Source organism: Poecilia formosa, unplaced genomic scaffold (genome assembly GCF_000485575.1).
Source record: "Poecilia formosa unplaced genomic scaffold, Poecilia_formosa-5.1.2 Scaffold72, whole genome shotgun sequence".
In the NCBI taxonomy this organism is placed as follows: domain Eukaryota; kingdom Metazoa; phylum Chordata; class Actinopteri; order Cyprinodontiformes; family Poeciliidae; genus Poecilia; species Poecilia formosa.
In genome coordinates this window covers 139547-159424 of record NW_006800011.1, presented here as the reverse complement: position 1 = coordinate 159424, position 19878 = coordinate 139547, and the positions used below count along the sequence as shown (strand labels likewise).

At 36.9% G+C, this 19878-nt stretch overlaps 2 long non-coding RNA genes across 2 annotated transcripts in view; one reads left to right on the top strand and one right to left on the bottom strand.

Annotated features, from left to right (window-relative positions):
* LOC103140504 (uncharacterized) overlaps positions 1 to 19878 on the top strand; it is a 51958-nt gene that overhangs the window by 16460 nt on the left and 15620 nt on the right. The window lies entirely within an intron of this gene.
* On the bottom strand, positions 16275 to 16712 carry LOC107836659 (uncharacterized). The gene is made up of 2 exons (XR_001662603.1): positions 16525 to 16712; positions 16275 to 16449 (listed from the first exon to the last, which is right to left on the bottom strand). It is a non-coding gene; the product is annotated as an uncharacterized LOC107836659 (long non-coding RNA).

Here is a 19878-nt window from a genome sequence, read left to right as displayed (position 1 = left end):
TTAACACAAGAAAGTCCTGACCCTTTAAAACAAAATGTAATGTACATATTGGGTTTTACATTTATGTGTTTATTGAAGAACATGACTTTGGATGTCTTTTTTATGAAATGTACATGATTCTCTGTGGGATTTTTTGGGATTATCTTGTCCTCTGCTGGGCTCTCCCCTTGTGCCTGTTCTCTGTCTCACATGTTGAAGAATCAACCAGGGGTTTGTATATAGATTTATGTAAAAACAAACACAACAAAAAAACACCAACAGGAGCAACTTTGTTCCCATTGTTTTTGTTAGAGCCGGTGAAAATCAAACTTGTAGTCCTGATATTGAAAATCCTTGTATTAAGAATTTCTTTTTTGCTCCAATATCTGTCTTCTGCTAGCTCTCTTTTTCTGATACATCCTCCTTTTTTGTGTGTTTTTATTTTTCCTCCATTGTACTCCCAGCAGTCTCTGAAGTTCCCACTGAGCATGCTGAAAAGGTAGCGATTAGTCTTCTCCGGACTCGTATTTAATTCAGCTGTAAATCTAAAGTTTTTCCTTAAAGCCAAGTTCAGACGGCACAGTTTTCAGTGCTATTGTTTGCTTCGCACTATGCGGCGTGTTTATCTCTTAATCTGGAGTTTAGGAGTCCCAGAGGGTTCATTCTACACAAATGATCAGCAACGGGGGGTCGAACTCTGCCAGATCTTTCACTACACTGAACCCCCTGACTTATCGGACGGATCTTTATCAAGGAATTAGAGCTGTCATGCAGACAAATCTCTCTTTCACATCATTACTGTGTTTTACACCACAATTCATGTAGCTCCTGGTGATTTAGTCGGTTTCACTCAACATTTTGTTGGAGAAAAAGCTCAATATTCCCCTCCAAGCTTTTTCTTTTTCAACTCTGCTGTGACTTTGCATGCTGAAAATAGTCCTTCAAGCACAATACCGTCTCCACCATACTCTCTCCGTTGTGACCATTGCGTGTTTTTCTTGTTGCATTCCCCTCTTCCCTCAATTGTTGTTGTCTCATTGGCACCAGCTCCTTCTGGCATCTTGCTTCACCACAACCTTCTCCAAAATATCTGGGAGCATAGATACATGTCTGGTAGGGGATTACTAACTGCCAACGCGGCCATCAATCCTCCTCAGATCTGGGCTATTTGCCTGAAACTTTCAACGTTTCTCGGAAAATCAGGTCTAAAATGGTGTGAAGCGTTAACCTGTCTCCAGGCAGTGTCTTCCTCCAGACTTTGTGGTTCATTTTTACCAAACACATTATGTTTGCCTGGGAGGAGGTGTAGTCTTAGGAGGTATATATGAAAATAATGTTTTTCTCCATGTTATAGAATATTTCCTCGACTGTTACTATATATAAAAATATTCTACAACATGGTGGTGTGAGTGTCACATTATTTTGAGTTACTCTTGACACTTTAAATCCCCCCCACCACCTCCAAACTCAACGTTTACGTTCACACATGAAAATGTCTGCAAACAGTTGTGCAATTATATAACCATACATCTATGAAAAGGAGAAGTGGAGCCTCCTGCACAATCTATAAGAATGCAGCAAGTGGTTTCTGGATAGTGACATGAACAGCAGAACAATTCTTTTGCCACAGCCATTGTACATTCAGCAGTAAGATCAGCTGACCAGTAGTGCTGGAGTTCCATTTGGGTTGCTAGGTAACGGGGCTGAGTAGCTCGGTTGCTAGGTAACAGTGCAGTGCCCTTGGAATGTGACTTAACAATCTGTAAGTTTTTGAAATGGCTCGTTTTCCAGATACTAAATAACATTACATTATTGCCAGAAAACGACTGTGTGGATTTTTTAAGTGCTTTTAAAAGGAGTTGAGACAAAAATTAAAGTACAAAAATAGGTCCCAATTTTGCTGCAAAACTGCAATTTGCTTTTACCTTCTGCAACAATAACAACCATTGCCTGATTTCCTAATGAAAGAATCTACAGCATTTTTGCACGTTGATATAGTTTAGACTTAAAGTGTCAATAATTTGAGGCAATTTCAGGCCAGTATTCCACTTCCCAGTGGTAATTTTACAGTAGTTAACCGCGCTAGACATCCAGACACCCCTTCCATGATGTAATTTATTACCAACAGTGATTAATTAGAGTTAACAGTCTATATTGCACATTACTTGGTGAAGACCCTCCATCATTGGCTGGCATAAATCCCCTGTAATGTGCGGTGACGTGTGTGGGGATGGGTTGTGTGCATGATGAAGTGTTGTGTGGTGAATTCCCAGCAAAAAGCCCTGAGGATGCTCCTGTCCTAGCCAAAGTGATGACAGTTTAGTCAGTCTGTGAATACTTACTTATGGAAGTGAAACATCTGCTTTTATTGACTAAGCTGGCTCTAAATCAGAGAAATTTTATGCTCTGCTGCACTCTGTGGGCTTTCATCAGATGCAGCGCTTGCAGTCTTCAACTGCTGAAGCTCATTTATTGCCTCACAATTAATTAAGCAAGTTGGAGAATTATTTTGGGGATAATTAGTTCCTATCACATATAATTCTGATAACTCAAAACGTATCATTTAATAGTAGAAGATAACAAAATGGAACAATGAGAGCATTCAAAGTCACCTTTTTTTCCAACACTGCAGGAAAACAAGATTTAAAACGCTGCAATATGGAATAACATCGCATTATGTTGTAATGAAATCAGGCTTCAGAATGTAATAAAACATTAAAACAGCATCATCATAATAATAACACAATCAAATGTATGTAGTGCATTTAAGGACAGTATGAAATAGTCTGCCAGTGGAAATAGTAATTTTTCAAAAATATTAAGTAATTATTGACTTAAAACAAGCTCTTTCTGAAAAGTTCCTTGTAAGTTAGTTTTGTCTTAATTCAAGTGTACAAAGATATTTGCACAAGATTAACCGCATGCATCAACGCGTTAAAGTTGACGGCCCTAATTCCACAACACATTTCCTTCCATTTACTGATAAACACAAACAAATTTCCTTCTTTTACGTATTAAAAGATATACAAAAGGTTCATTTTGAGTCAGGAAAAAGTTAGTACTAGTGTTTGGACTTTGTGTTGTTAAAAGAAATACTAGTTCCATGGCAGAAGATGTTAGTCTGCCACATGGTTTAGTATATTTTCATCAATATTCATGAATTATTGACTTGCTGAAAAGTTCCTTGTCAATTAGTTTTGTCTAAATTCAGGTGTCCAAAAATATCTGCACTAAAACTAGACCAAAAATACTTGGTAAGATTTTTTATTTTTGCTGTGCATGTAAAATTCTGATTTTGAAGACATTAATAAATGTCTTTTATATATTATGTGTCTTATTATTGTGACACTTAGCAATTAAAAATGCAATCTTACTTCACCTAACTTTAGACAATGAGGGGGAAAAGAGCGAATGTGTCTTTTTATTTGGTGTATGTAAATTTTTAGTTTCAAATGTATTATTTGTTAATTTTTTTTCTTATTTTATGAGCTGCACCCATTTGTTGTCGGAAGAGAACAAGAGTCTGACCTTGACAGGAAAAAACAAAACAAACACATTGAATGTTTTGCATCACATCCTGCCTGATTGGCTAATCAATGCAAAAAGAAAGGGGTAAAAACACGTTCAGTTTGCAGAGAATTACCGATAAGAAACCTTGTAAAAGTGAATCCTTGCTGCACCAAAGTGACGCGCCATGATTTCTTTGACTTTTTTCCATATAGCAGGTGCTGTCAGGACATAACTGTGTGTAATTAAGGCGCACCCACGAGGTTGTAACACCAGTAACACTAAAGCCACTCCGGTGACTCCTGAGGACAATTTTTCTTTTCCTTTTTTGCTTCGTGAAATGTTGATGCGTTGTTGAACTCGACCTTTTTATGCACTTAGGAACCATTTTATATGTGCAAAAAATAAAAAAAGATTTTCAAAACCCTTTTTGCACATGCTTACCAGAGGGGGTTTTTATTCAAAGGCTCAAAATTACAGAAAGCTTCTTGGCCTCTTTGTGAAGTCGTTTTGGTAACTGACGTCAACGTGACTCAGAAGCTTGGAGAAAAGAAATTTGTAGTGAAATTATCAATTTATTCTGACGATTAATCGCTTGTTCTAATGATTAATTGAATGTTCTGATTAATCGATTGTTCTGACGATTAATTGATTATTTAGAAAAAGAAATTGGGTCATTCTGCAGATTTCTCATTTAAGGACTTGAGCCTATTTTACACAATATTACAAATGCAAACAAGTAAAATTATTCAAATACTTTTTTGAGTAAGAAAAAACCTCCAGTCCTTTAGCTACAATTGATCATTTCTTGCAAAAAAGGCATCTGCAGCTAAGAAACACAATTGTTTTACTTATTGCTTTATTTTGAGCCACATAAAAGAAAAAATATTACATCTCAATATGTAAAAAAAAGTAACAGAGAAAATATACAGAAAGGATAAGACATAGCCTGAGTCATCCAATTCATGTTTTATATAATACTGTATTTAGACATCAAGAATACATTCAGCTCAAAAAGGCGTGGGAAGAAGACAACTTAATTACTCCCACTCCATATTCACATATATAAATACTGTTTACTGGTTTGTTTGTTTGGATTTACAAATGGACAGAAAATGGTGCATAATATTTGTTTTACACAATTTGAACCAGGTCAAGCAAAACACTGTCATTGGAGGAGCTTTAGGTAGAACATATTTACAGGCAAACAAGGTTTTTCAGCTTAAGTACAAAATATACATGTTTTCTTGCAGAGTTTTGGCTCAATTACTGCTGTGAGTATGTTGTTCTTCCAGCAAAATGGTCTCTTTTTGGCATCTGTATTCTCCAGTTAACGATTTATCGATTGCTAAATTAGTCTGATCATTTCAATAATTGATTAATCATGTTTAAGTCAATTAATCGCTTTAGCCCTACATGAAATGTCGAAAAAATAGCAGCAAAAATTGTGAAATGTTCACTGTTCTTTCCTCCTAAAATATTACCAGTTTGGTCCAGTTCTTAAACATAAATATCTCTATATCTGATCAGAAGACTAAGTGAGATATTAGACTGTTATTTGTGAATATTGGTGGAAAACTTCTAGTTTCACAGGCAGATTATTTCAGAGGAAATGTCTTATTTTAAGAGAAATAATCTGCCAGTGAAACTTGTACTTTTACATTAACATTAGGGAATAATTGATCTAAAAACTCCTATGTCTTGCTGAAAAATGACTTGAAAAATGACTTGTCTTATCTCAAGTGCTCCAAGATAAATGTACTAGAGACCAGACAAAAACTCTTGGTAAAATTTAGCATTTTTTACAGTGTTCCAAAAGCATGCCTTTCAGGTTTGGCTTTTTTCTTTTTCTACCTCTCACAATAGCAGCATTTTTTTCCCAGCTTGAATAGTGATTACACTCCAGACTGTGTGAAAATTGGTTCAAATTGCTGCAGATTCAATTAGTGTCTTTCAAGGGAAGCATGAGAGGTGATTTGATTGGTCGTGACTAATGGTGGCCTCAGCAGCGTCTTAGTGGTAAGGAGTCGTTGCCAGGTTAGATAGACGGCGATGTCTAGGTAGGTTTGTAATTGACACACGAAGGTCCAGAAAACACCTCAATATTCCTAAAGTTTTTTAGTAGGGCCAGGACTTTGAAGCATTCAATTAATTTACAAATCTAGCAGGAACCTTTTTATTTGCGTGTTTCTGGTACGCCTGTAAATCTGATGCACAAGTGACATCCGTAAACAGTGATGAATGAGAAAGCAACTTATCTTGTCCCACTGGGGGTTAATTTTGCTTCAAAAATTGATCTGATTGGATGCTGGGAAAGATGATTGTTGTGTTCAAGTTATGCTAAAAAGGCATTAGCCTAGCAGCAAAGCAGTTAAAGCCTAAATTAGCGTCTCAAATGCTAAACATGTAGCAGCATCACAGACGTCCCCAACGCTATTGTCAACGTTCATAGTGCACAATTAAAATGTTTTGGTTTAAACGTGACCCGTTATGCTTCCTCGAACAGCTGCGGTGGGGTTGCTAGGTAACGGTGGAACTCTGCTGGGGTTGCTAGGTAACGGTGCAGTGCTTGCTGATTTGGGACGTTACTTTCCGGAGTTTTTTTGAATCGGCTTATTTTCCAGATACCAAAAAATATTAAATTAATCACGAAAAAATGTCTAGCTGCTGTTGTTTTTTTTTTTTGTTTTTTTTTTAGTGTGTGGGTTGTTTTTAGAAGCCATAGAAATCCAAATGCAAATACAAAAATGTGTGAAAATACATTCCTTTTATATGTTTCTTTGTTTTTTCAAAATAAGTCTAGTTTCACCTCAGACAAACTTTTTGGTTAAATGAAAAGATTTTTTAATCTGCAGGTACATGAGTATTTTCGATTTAAGTGTGTTAACAGAAAGAGATTGATTTCAATTTATTACATAAAAATCTTATTTTCAAGCATTAGTGTTTGCATGTTTACGATCTTTTAGAAATTAGATTTGACTTTCTTGAAGGGAATTTGAGATGTTTTGGCAGATCTGTTGTCCCTCATTCACTCATCTAAAAAATAGCTTAAAACATGAAATATTTGTGTCTGATAAACAGAAATATTAATTATTCATGTGTTTGTTTTTCTTCCACCTCAACATTTATTCCCCAGATGGATATTCTGACATTTGCCTCGAGAGATAGCCGGTCGTATACGCTGTCCTGGCCTCCGTGATTCACAATAGGATAAAAATATAATGCCATAATTCTCACCCAAATACTCATGTAAACAACATGAGGTGGTGTTTCACAGATGGGAAGGTTCTTGAGCTCGAATGCGGGGTTTTATCTTCTTTCCACCTCGTAACATATCGCTGCTAATTTCAACCACAATCTCCCGTTTTGCTCTCATCCGTGCAGATTTTTCCAACAGCTCTCTAGTTTGTCCTTGTGATCTTTCGCAAACTTCAGATGGCAGAAATGCTATTCTGAGAAAAAAGCTTTTTTCCCCTCTATACATTCCTGCAATGCACGTCATTGTTGCTCAGACGTCAGCTTATGGAGGAAACGTAAACAACAGAAGCCAAAAAGAGATGCCTGGAAAGGCTACTTTGCAGTGATGCTGAAAACAGCAGCTGGTTTTTGAGCTGCTACTATTTGAGGAACCTGAAAGTTTTCTCGATATAAAATCTACAAATTGGTGACGTGTTATGCTGACTGTAGGTAGAAAAAGATAAATTCCAGCCAAAAAACTCTGAAATTTTGACATTATCAGAAATTTTCTAGGAAAAACAAGGAAATTTCTGAGTTTTAGAAATTTTACTTTTGTGAGAAAAAAACTCAAGAATCTTGATATTAATCTCAGAAATTATCTAGAAAAAAAACAGAAAATTTCTGAGTTTCAAAATTTGAAAATTGCAATTGTGTGAAAGTCAAAACTTTTCCAAGATTAATCTCAAAATTTCTGGGTTTTGTAGTAGCTATTTTTTGACTTGCAAAGTTTTTCTAGAAAATTTCAGAAACTAATCTCAAAATCTGAGCAAATCTTTGATTTTTCAAACTCAGAAATTTCCTTGAATTTGTGATTTTGAGATTCTCAATTTCTATGTTTTTCTAGCTAATTTTCAACTTTGAAAATCAGAAATTTGACAAGTTTTTTCTAAAAACTTAGAAATTAATCTCAAAATTAGATTTTCTTTTGGCGAACATCTGCTCTTTTTTTCCATCTACAACGTTTCTAAGGCGATGTATTTTTCGCCTTTAAGTGTGAGTTAAAAGATACAAAAGAATTAAGTCACTATAAATGACTGAAATTATGAAAAAAATTAAAATATCCCAATAAATAAAAAATGCTTCAAATATCTGCTGAGGAATAAATTAGGACCTCTGCTCAGATTCAGATTTATCAAATTTATTTTGGTAAATTTACAACATTACAAAGAATGGAAACACAATTACATGCTATTCCGCAAACGCTTTTATAAGTCAAATGAGTTTTACCAATGTTCAGTTTAAAATATGTATCTAAGTAAACATAACATCTTCTAGCGACCTCTGACCCCTTTGAGGAATCCCATTTGGATCAGCTAGCCTGTTAGCTGTTATAAACTAGAGAACATCTAATATATGGCCTTGTCCAGGTTTCAGTTATTGTTAAATGTTGAATAATTTATGTGGCTTTAACTGCTGAGGCATATCGGAGAAGAGAACCATCTACTCCAAACTAATCCACTCTGGATCCGGTTAATGAAATCCTCTGCAGAGTTTTAAAACGCCGTGGCTAAGCCCGCCGTCTCCGCTTTGTTTTCACTTAAAACCTGTTTAGAAAGTTGGAGGAGTTATTAGGTTAATACTTTGCAAGCTGGCATTTACTTTAATAAAGAGAAGAAAACTAAAACCAGACGTTTATTAGATCCTGTCCCGGCGCAAATAGCTTCTTGGTGAGATTGAAAAGGCTGTTCGTCTGATCAGGATCGTCCTCTGCAGAGGTGTCCAAACGCGAAGGAAATGTCCAAATGGAAACAGAAGCTGGGACACACTGCATGGATTATGTTCTTTATCCCATATAGCCTCGAAGGATTGCCAAGTACGGATGGAGGGAGAGGCATTGGCCTACTGCTCAGTCAGAACTGGAAGGGGTGAGGATTAAGAGCTCTGACAGATTTCACAAACAAAATTTAACTAAAAGGATCCATATTAGTCTAAAAAGTGCATCTACGAGAATTAGAAAACCATCAAAAGTGAGTTTTACATCACAGATTTTGTTCAAACAGGGAACTTTGCAGATTATTGATGACATGAATTTCTTATGTTGGGGGCTTGAAATTGCAAATAGAAAACTGTTTTGGTATAACTTCAATTTTAGCATAACTATCGTAAACTTGAGCATAAAGCGCGTGAATAGGAAATCTCTCTTGCAAATGATATCTTAGATCAGTGGTTCTTAACCTGGGTTCGATCGAACCCCAGGGGTTCTGTGTAATGTCGTGATGACGCCCCGCTTTGCCATCCCTTGCTCCAGAGGATCACGTTACATTGCTGAGCCAATCAGAGCTACGGAGGAGCACTGATTGAAGGAGCTCCACTCTCAGCATGGATTTGAACTTGTATCTTTAATTACTTCAGTAAAACTCACCGTTTTTACCAAATTCTATGGTCTAAATCTTCTCCTTAGTCACATCTTTTCGGGGTTGGCACTGCCTCTAGTGGCGTGGGGAGGTAATACAACTGATATAATTACATTAATAAATCAGAATACCGCAAATTATTTTCTGTGTCGGGGTGGGGGAAGGTTTCGGTGAATGCGCATATGAAACTGGGGGGTTCGGTACCTCAAAAAAGGTTAAGAACCATTTGGATCAATGGGACAAGCATTATAAATAAGTTAAATACAAGTACATTAAATACATTTCCTTCTAGCATAACTTCGGTTTTACAATAAATTACGTCTTAGAATAAATCCCATTTTAGCATAAATTCTGCCATGGCATAGCTTTTTTTTTTTTTTTGGCTTAACTTTTGCTTTAGCAGAAATTCTGTTTTAGCAATACTGCCATTTTTACATAGTTGCCATTTTGGCATTACATATTAGCATAACTTCTGTTTCATCATGAGCCTCGTTTTAGGATAACCTTAGCTTTAGCATAAATCCCAATTTTAGCACAACTTCCATTTTAACGAAGCTGGCATTTTAGCGGAAGTTGCATTTTAGCATAACATCCATTTTAATGTAATTTTTGTCATAGCTTTGTCTTGGCTTTTGAATTTAGTTGAGCCCTTCTGGGCCATCGTAGCCAGAGTACCAAGGAAAACTCTGACATTAACTGGGAAAACATGCTAACTCTTTGCAGAAAAACCGCAGGCTTTGATTTGAAACCTCTTTATCTTTCTCTCCCTTAAATGGCTCCAGTGTTTTTTCCTTTATGTATCCTTCATGTGCTCGGATTTGCTCGTCACTTCATGAATAGAAAACTGTTCATTGTTTCCTCTACATTAACTGACCCATATAGCATTTTATTTTGAATTATCCAACCACTGATTTTTGATTATGTAACTTCTTTTTGTGGGACGCTGTTGAATGCGTGGTCAAGCTGCATGCAGCATATGATGTAGAAGGCTATTATAAATAAAAATAAAAGCCCATTTTCACCCCCTCTACTCGCCAACCCTTTGTTTCCCCTCTTTGTTGCAGCCGTTGTTGCGTTTCGCTGCAGTAAATGTTCCAGCTGATTTGACATCAACCATGTGGCGCTTCTGTTCGGTGATGTTGCATTTATTTTCTGTGAATCTGATTTGCTGTTATTTGCAAGACGAGAGACCTTGTTTTCATGAATCCACGTCTTCCTGAAGTGCATTAGCATTTAATTAAAGTATAAAACCCAATGTAGCATCTTCGCTAACTGTAATAGCCCAAAGCATTTCACTGAAGATGTCCTTAAATCCAACCACTGAAAATATCTTCCTTTTTTTCCTGCTTCCTTCCTTCCATGGCAACTTTGCCCTCATCACCATAATCACTGATTAATGACTACAGCGTGACACCGAAATGGAAGCAGCTTGAGCCCTAAAAAAAGAGGAGAAAAATCCACCGGATACAAGAAATCTGAAGAAAACCTCTAATCCATCTGTCTCTGCATAAGATGACATTTGCTCATCTGAATGAGGGGTTTTATGGAAGGTTTGCAAACACTAAAATATGGGTCTGAATATTTTCTCAAACACCAAATATCTACTATTTCACTGCACTGAAATGTAATGCAAAACAAAACCGAATTAAAACATTTCACTTAGCTATAACTTAAGAAATTATTTGTAAATGTTCTTCTTTTTTTACCCTAAAAATTTTGAATTTAATATTGACTGTGACATGCAGCTCTGGAGGAAATTGAGACCACTTAAAATGATCAGTTTCTCTGATTTTACTCTTTATAGGTATATGCTTGAGTAAAATGAACGTTGTTCTTTTATTCTATGAACTACTGACATGTCTCTGAAATTCCAAGTAAAAATTTAACATTTATTTGCAGAAACTGAGAAATAGTCAAAATAACGAAAAAGATGCAGCGCTTTCAGACCTCAAATGATGCAAAGAAAACAAGTTTATATTCATTTAGAAACTACAATATTAATTATTTCTGAACTCAGAGTTCATAAATCAATATTTGGTGGAATAACCATGAGGTTTTCATTGGGGTTCAGTGCAAAGGGCTCTTAATTTTTTTCTCAATCCAGTGAAAGTTTTAGTTAATTTTGATAAATGCAAAACAATTCCCCAAGACGATAAACTCTTAAACCATTAGAAAATAAAAAATTATAAGCAGTTCAGTTTTTACTTTTCTGTCATTTCAATATTCAACAAAAAGTCCAACATTCCTTACCAGTAACTAAATTCAGACCTGTGAAGACACTGTTACAGTAATTAAAAACTAGATAAACATTGGAACATTAGTTGTTTAATCCTGGAAACATTCTACAGGCGATAGAAGGCCGACTTTTTAACTGTCTTTATGTGACTCTGAAAGTTAAGGTTTACTACACCCAGATTTCAGGCCTGACCAGCAGTTTCTAGCTGTCGTAACCAATATTTTACATCCAGATTTACTGCATCTGATTTCTTCTAGTGCAGAATTATGACTAATTTTTTATCTTAATGACAAAACTTTTAAAACTATCGGATACGTTTCTGATTTAGTACAACATATGGAAGTTGGACAAATCGTGTTTTTGTGGGTGCAAAAAGATCAGGATCAAGTTGTTCTGTGTTCTTGTTAGAAAAACTGTTCAGTCATTTTATTTTACAGCATGTTGCACTGGCAGATTATTTTACTTTCGATTTTAAGGGGTTATTGACTTAAAACAAGCTCCTATTTCTTGCTGGAAATGTTTACTTTTGTCTTATTTCAAGAGTATTAAGATATTTTCCTTAGAAATAAGACAAAACCACTTGGTAAGGTTTTGTTTTTGCAGTGCAGACCGTCAGTTTCTTTGAAAATTGTGAGTAAAATCTAAATGTGAAGGGTTGGATTTCCCACTGCTTCTCCATCACCTTTTAAGGTTTATTTTGCTCAGTTAGGGCCCATAAACACGGAGCCACACTGTTATTAACTTGGATTTATTAAGTCCAGTAATTCCTGCCTTGTTATCTCTGTTGTTTTGGCTGATGGGGTTTGAATATACGCAGGCAACAGCCTGTTTACCACCATCCCCTTACTTTCTAGAGCATTGCCGCAAAGTTAATTAGCTTTGCTCCCTAATTGGGTACAGAAGATGCTTGTGGATTTTTTTTTCTTTTCGTTGTGACAAAAGCTGGTGGAATAAAGCTTGGTCCACTTTCAGCTCAGAATGAGACGGTTAACTGTGGCCTGCTGCAGCTGTTTTCTCCCTCTGTGTAAGTTTCTGTGCCCAACAGGCTCCATCTTTTATTAAACTCCTTCCTGCTCCAAGTCTTGCTCTGACAGTTAGCAGAAGGTAGCATGTAAAACTACTTTGAGAACAACTCACGCTCTGCAGTGCACCTCCACTCCTCTTTCTGACAAGTGGTGACATAGTAACTGTCGATCTTTCCTCCCCTATTATGAAGGAGGTTTCACATTTCTCCACTTCAGGGCTGCCAGCCGTCTTTTCTCTCCCCATATTTCTCCTTTGAAACTTGCTCTGCTGCTACAAATCAAATCATGACGTATCGAGCAGAACCGCTCTCAAGTAGCGGCTGCTTTGACAACGCTGCAGACAACCGTGGATGTCTGGTAAGGTGCATCGCTCCCTATGGTAGCCGGCTGTGCAGCATCAAAAAGGGGGTCATTCTGACACCTGGAGACTTATTAGAAATCACTTGGTTACTTTTAGGAAAATCAGCTGAATTTAAATTCAGAAGTAGTTAAAGTTTTTGTAGCTTGTATTTTGTTGTAGATGCTGTAGCAGTCTGTAATACAGCGATTGCAAAGAAGCCTCTGACTGCAGAGAGAATTTTTTTTGGAGAAAATCCTTTTTTGAATTTGCACAAACATCTCCAGAAAATAGCAAAAATAAATAAATTAAAAATCCCCAAAAAATAAAACTACACTGCAAAAACACAAAACTTACTTAAAAGTTGAAGGTGAAGTAGTGTCTTTCACTGACTGCACTGCAAAAATGTAAAATTTTACCAAGTATTTTTGGTCTATTATAATTCAAACATTTTATACTTGAAAAAAGTCAAAACTATATTCCTCAAAGCTATATTCCAACTAACTTTTCTGGAAGAAAAGGGAACTTGTTCTAAGTCAATAATTCCTTTAACATTGATTAAAAAGTACTAGGTATAAGTCACATAATTTGCCAGTGGAACTAGTACTTTTTCGTCAGTATTAGGAAATATTTACTTAAAGCAAGCTGGTACGTCTTGCTTAAAAATTACTCTCAAGTTAGTTTTGTCTTATAAGATATTTGCTCTACAGACTAGACAAAATGCTTGGTCAGATTTTGTTTTATTTTTAGAAATATGAAAAGAAATTCACTTAATGGCAACACACCAATTTAGAAGAAACTTGTTTTGTTGATAAGTTTATGCGCCAGGATGAGGTGGCTTTTTGAGAATATTTTGCAAAACTGCAATGGAAAAACTTCTTTTGCATCACCGGAATCATGTGACCAACAACCGGATGTTACTACTGGCGGAAATTATGAATAAGACGACAGGAAGTGGTAGGAGGAGGATGATGCTGCATGTTTTTAATAACTTATTTATTCATGTATGATTTTAATTGTGTTTCTTATTTAATGGAAACACTGCAATTGCGAAATTGTTTTTTCAACATTAGTGGAATATTAAAGTTTTGCGCACATTTGTAATGGAAATGCAGCTAGTGAGGACAACTTCCTGTTTCACGAAATTTAAACAAAACTGGAGTAGCATCAGATTTTCTGTTTTGCCGTTGGTAAAAGACCACAAGTAGTTTCTCCTGCCAGCAACTCTCGCGTTTTTTTTTGTTGTTTGTTTTTGTTTTTTTTTTTTGGTTCTATTTACCCAGAATGCCCTGGTCTGTAGACCACTTCCTGCTTCTGGAGCAGACTTTCCAGACAAACGGACTAAACAGGGCTGGTGTCATGATCCGTGTTTCTGTGTATTTATTTTAAGGATTGTCTGTGTTCAGTTTCTGTCCTGGGAGTCTCTGTTTCTGCGTCTTCCCTGTTTATTGATCCCAGCTGTGTCTCGTTCCTGTGATTACCCTCCCAGTGTATTTAGTCCCACCTGTGTTCCCTGTCAGATCCTTGTCGTTTGTTGTACGTCTTCCGCCAAGCTCTCCAGTCGCACTGTTTAAAGTCCTGGTTAGCCTTAGCTCCCGAATTCAGTCACCTAGTTGTCAGTTGCTACCGGTTATTAGCTGTGTGCTATTGTTCCTGCCGTGCTGCCTGACTGCACTGTTTTAAGCAACATTCATCATTAAATTCTTCATCTTTACCTGGGTCGTCAGCGTTCAATCTCACCACCACCAACCTCACCTTATGACAGCTGGTTTAAGTATATCCAACGTCTGAATCTATGATTATCAGTAAAACTTAAAGAAAACACCCCTGACCCAACTTTCTTGTCTCATTATAAGCATTGCAGATTAAAATCTTTTTGCAATTCAAATACTTTTGCGCATGGGAGATCTTTCTGCAGCCGTATTAACTAACATCACAAAACAGAAGACCGTGCTGTTTTTATCTCAGTGGGTCACCCCCTCCCACATCTTTTCTTCTTAAAGAAAAGAAACGGATGTTGCAGTGGTGAATTTGTGATTAAGGCCAGGAAGAACCCAGGTGTTTTAAAGGTTTGAACGTCTGTCACTGGTTTCCTCACAACCCGCCGGGACCTGAACTGACAGTATGGCTTCTGGATGGATTTAACTTCTCCACCAGATGCTTCCCTGACTCTAGGGTACAGATACTCAGGAGGAAAAGCTTGTGTTACATGTTTTCTCTCTTTTTTTTCATTTTGGGATATATTACAGAAAAGCTAATTCTCAAGGGCAATTCGGTGGTGATATTTCGCCTGCTGTGTTAGCACAGTTCATCATAATGATGCACAGCCTGGGAAGGTTATTTTCGAAAATGTATTCATTTCATTATAAGCGTGGAGTTAAAAAGATACCCTCCAGAATGTGGTTATTAAAAAAAAAAAAAGAATATTTCTGAAAGGGTACACAACAAAATGACTGAAGAGGATTAAAAAGAGCCACTGATGGCAGAAAGAAAGCAGATATATCACTATTCTGACAAGAAAAAGGCAAACCTTAAGTGTAGATGCAGACTGCATTTCAAGGTAAAGTTCTGTGATGAAGCTGAGTTTTATTAATTACACTCATTCTGGGATTGTAACTGAAAGGATTGCTGCAAAAATCATCCCTACAAGCTTTTTATTTAGCATTTTCAACCATTACAATTCAGAAATACAAATTCTTCTTTTTTTCCCATATTGCCCACATTATTTTTGTCCAAGAAGAAGAAAGAAACAATGTTCTAATCTATCTGAACTGAATACATTAGGACTCAATCTAAAGCACTCCACACCAAAGTAATGCAATAACAGCTGCCAATTCTGGCAACAAAAGGCGGTTTAAGATCTTGGTGCTTGTTTTTAGTCAACAGTGCAGCGGCTTCTTCTGGTTTGTTGTTTTTCACAGTTCTTGTAGAGATGCAGCAAACAAAATGCCACAAACACAATAGGAAGTTGACCATTTTGGGTCATAGCTGCCATTTTAGGACAAAAAAGTGAACCTTCGTCCACCCAAAAACCTTGGTCTCTGTTCGGTTGAAGTGAACTCTGGTGCAGTTTGAATGCATACGTGAACGCCAAGCGGACCAGAGACAGCTTCAAAAGCAGGAAGTGGACTACACCGCTGGGCATTCTGGGTAAACGCAACCAAAACAAACGTGATAGTTTAGTGCTAGCAGGAGAAATGGCTCTTGGTCCTTTACCAAAGACAAAGATAAATCCTACAACAATTAAACTTTTTGTTTACATTTTGTGAAGAAGGAAGTTGCTGTCATTGTCTTCTTCAGAGGTTTTCATGTTGTTTCCTTCAGTAGTTCTTGGTACAGTGCCCCCACAGGCGAGGAGGGGAACAGGTTTTTCAAAACTTTGGGTTGTTTGACACAGTGCAGAATGTTGAACCGCAGCAGCTGAAAATTCAACAAATGTTGCAATTCTGGTTCCCAACCAAACTGAGTGTACCAGACTGTGAGGTGGGGAAAAACACCCTGAGTTGCTTTCAATTTCTTTGTGTTTTTTTGCATTGCTTTGGTGTGGTGTGCCCTAGGGAGCATCTTCACTAAGTCCATACTCAAATGAAATGGACATCTTTGATTTGATCAAATTTTATTGATCAAATCAAATCAAACCAAATGTTTAAATCTCCACACTAGACTTCTCCAATGATCATAATCGAGTTTTGGACTCTGCTAGTCGTCTTCTAGTTTCATCTCTTTTTTTCAAGGGTTTCATCCCTTTCCTCAGGCAGAATATATTGAATGAGTCTGGGTAGTGGAAAACGAGTGTCAAGGAAATGTGCAACTGCAGCAGAATAGCAATTTAATTGCTCTTTGACTTACTCAGCTCGAGTGATGATTGTTGTAAAATCACCATCCAATCACTCCTTTGTGTGCGCAGAATAAAAAGGACCAAAGACGGCCAGCAGTCCTAATGTTGACAGCATGTCTGGTTGCCTTACATACACTTTCTTCAGAAGACATCTTGTCATAAGGGAACATGAACCATCCTCCTCCTTTAATTTTTCCTGCTTAACACAGACATAAATCTGGATAAACATTTATCTTCTTTCTGGTGCTAAGAGTAAAGAATCCAGGTGCGTTTATGTGGGACAGTACAGCTTTTTATTCTTTTGTACTCTTCCTACAAATTGCAGTAATGTCCCACATTTTTACTCGCGCTATTTAAAAAAAAATCATGTCTGCAGGGTGAACGGTTTTCCCCCCAGTTTATCAGATCCACTGGCCATTAAAGAAAGTTGGGAGTAAGTCAAGTGCAGGCTGACCTGTTGCTGTCTTTGCTCCCCAGATGGGAAACATTTTCAGAAATGCTATGAAAATAACGACTTAAGCTGTGTAGATTTCTATTGAAAAACAGAGAAAATGGCCGCAGAGGAGAGGAAATAAAATGGCAACAAATGTTTCCTTGCTAAAACCCTGGAGAAGCAGAGATTTAGAAAAGTAGCTGAAAAAAAAACATAACTTACCACAATGGGCCGAACAAGCAGGAATAAGTGCTGATGCATACATTTTTTGTTTTTAAAAATCACATTTTGCACATTTTTCTACATCCATTTGGGTTTCTACTGTTTCTAAAAACAGTCCAAGCGCTTAGAAAAAACACCCAGCTGTTTTTTGACAATGTTAATGACTTTTAGTATCAGAAAAATGAGACATTACAAAAACCTTCAGAATGTAACGTCACAAATCGAAAGGTAGCCTAGCAACCCCAATGAATTCAACCCGTTGCCTAGCAACAAGAGGAGCTCCAACATGATTGGTCTGCTCGTATTTCTTAGGGTTTTGCTTTCAGAAATAATATCCCAGACAAGATAAAAATAAGAGAAAGTATGACATAATTTCTTAGAACAAATTTAGATTTCTTGAAACAGGTAACATAAAATTTTTAGTTTTGTGGTAATCAAGTTTTTGACATACCTGTTGAAAATGGGATTTGCTTGTATATCCCTAAGATAATGAAATTAATCTTTCTAAATGGATTAATACTTTATCTAAAAATCATGATTTTTATGGCTCTTTGTTTAGTTTAGCTTCTTCTTGAGCTGGATGACTCGTTCACATTTTGAGCGTTTTTGAACTTCCATTTGGGTCTCTTTTATTTCTAAAAACAGCCCAAGCACTTAAAAAACAAATACCTCATCATTTTTAGGCATTAAGGTAAAATTGTTGGTGTCTAGAAGATGATCAATTTCAAGAACCACAAGAATGTAACGTCATAAATCAGCTAAGCCCAGCCCGTTACCTAGTAACTCAGAGTTCCTTGACGTTTGGGCAGCTGGTTTACAATGGAAGCTGGAGAAGATGAGTGTTACCTAGCAACACAAGTACAAAATGTAATGAACATGTTTTGTATCGCCCATAGAACTATCCTAACCTGTTCAAGGAGGCATAATAGTTTAATTGGGTAATAATTAGTGCTAAAAGACAGGAGGCTTCACTTGGATTTATCCTCAGGGACCTGATACTTGAAATGGATTTGTCCCTTTCAAACTTGAGATTTTACTTGGATTATTCCCTAAATTACTTGAAACCTGACCTACACTCGTGCTGTAAAGACTTAAGATGTAACTCACAGTTGTAGTTTGGGACTCAAGTCTCACATATCTTTGTCTTTCTTACGTTCTTATTAGAGACTTGAACTAGTCGTTTAAAAATTGGAGACTTTACTTCACACTAACTTTCAGTGAATTGTAAAAAATATTTGTGAACTTCTCTGGGAATCATCCACAACTTTCAGCTTCTTAAGGAAGTATCCCCTTCCAGAGCTGGAATATTTTAACTGATTCTTGATTACTGTGCCAAGGGAAAGGGTAGGCACATTTATCAAATGGTCAGAAATAACAAAAATGCATACACTGCAGTGCAGCCTTATTGCATTCCCTGTGCACACACTGGTTCTCCTTTCTGTGACGTGTTGGCCTCTGTGGGCCCATTCTTAGCCAGAACATTTCTTGCTTTGTCAAGCTAAAAGGTTCAGAATGAGCTTTCCACTATACCATTGGAGGTGAGGCAGTGGCCATTCTCCCTCTTCCTCATTGAACACAACACTGCACAAACGGAAATGAACTGAAGGACAACTGATGCAAATGAGCCAAACTGCACAAAGGATGCAGGTTATCAATACTTAGGAATTAGCTTTGAGCCGTGACCTTTGCCGAGTGACACTTGAAGATGATATAGGTTGTTCAGTCACTCAATCAGATTACAGTACATCAGACTCTCATAATATAATATAATGATGAGGTCAGACATGTAGAAAGACCTTTTTCAGATAATCAAATATTACAAAAAAAAATCACATTTTGCACATTTTAGTACTTCTGTTTGGGTTTCTACTACTCCTAAATGCTTCCTAAGTACTTAAAAAACACCTAGCCACTGTTTGGAGATAATTTAATGGTTTTTGGTGTCTGAAAAGTGAGCCGTTTCAAAACTAGCAATCCCAGCCAAGTGCCGGTCATTACCTAGCAACCTCAGCAGAGCTCCGCCTGTTACCTAGCAACCCCAGTGGAGCTCTAACACATTTGGTTAGTTGGTTTTACCTCTGTATGTACAATGGCTGCTGGAAAAGACAAGTGTTTAGTGGTTGACTTACTAAGGGTGGGCGATATTGAGTTGAGGTTTTATCATAATATTTTATGGTACGATTGTGATAAAAACTATTCACTTCTTTTTTAGGTAACTGTATAACCGTGACTGTGTGACACAACAATTACCACCCCACAAACACAAATAATGCCCTTTTAAAAAAATTCCAATTTGTAATTTGCTTCTGTTGAATTACAGTTGCGTAAGGAAGTGTGATTTGTATCACTAAGCTGCATACTGTGACTGTATTTTCAATTTTATTGTTTCTTTGTTTTGAAGCATTAGTGGAGAAAATAGTCATCAAAAATTCTTATAAGACATTCATCACGATTAATGATAAACAATGTGATAAATCCCCACCACTGCAGCTTCTGCCTTCTAGAAACCACATGCTGCATTGTTTTTGGTTGTGCAGGAGGCTCCACTTCTGCTTTTCGAAGATGTACTTTTGTATGATTGTACATCTGTTTGCAGCCATTTTTATGTGTGAGTATAAACATAGAGTTGGGGGGCATTGGAGGGCCAACAGCAGCTTATTAGGATTTAAAGTGACAGAAGCCCTAAAGCAGCTCATTCTGAACTGATCAG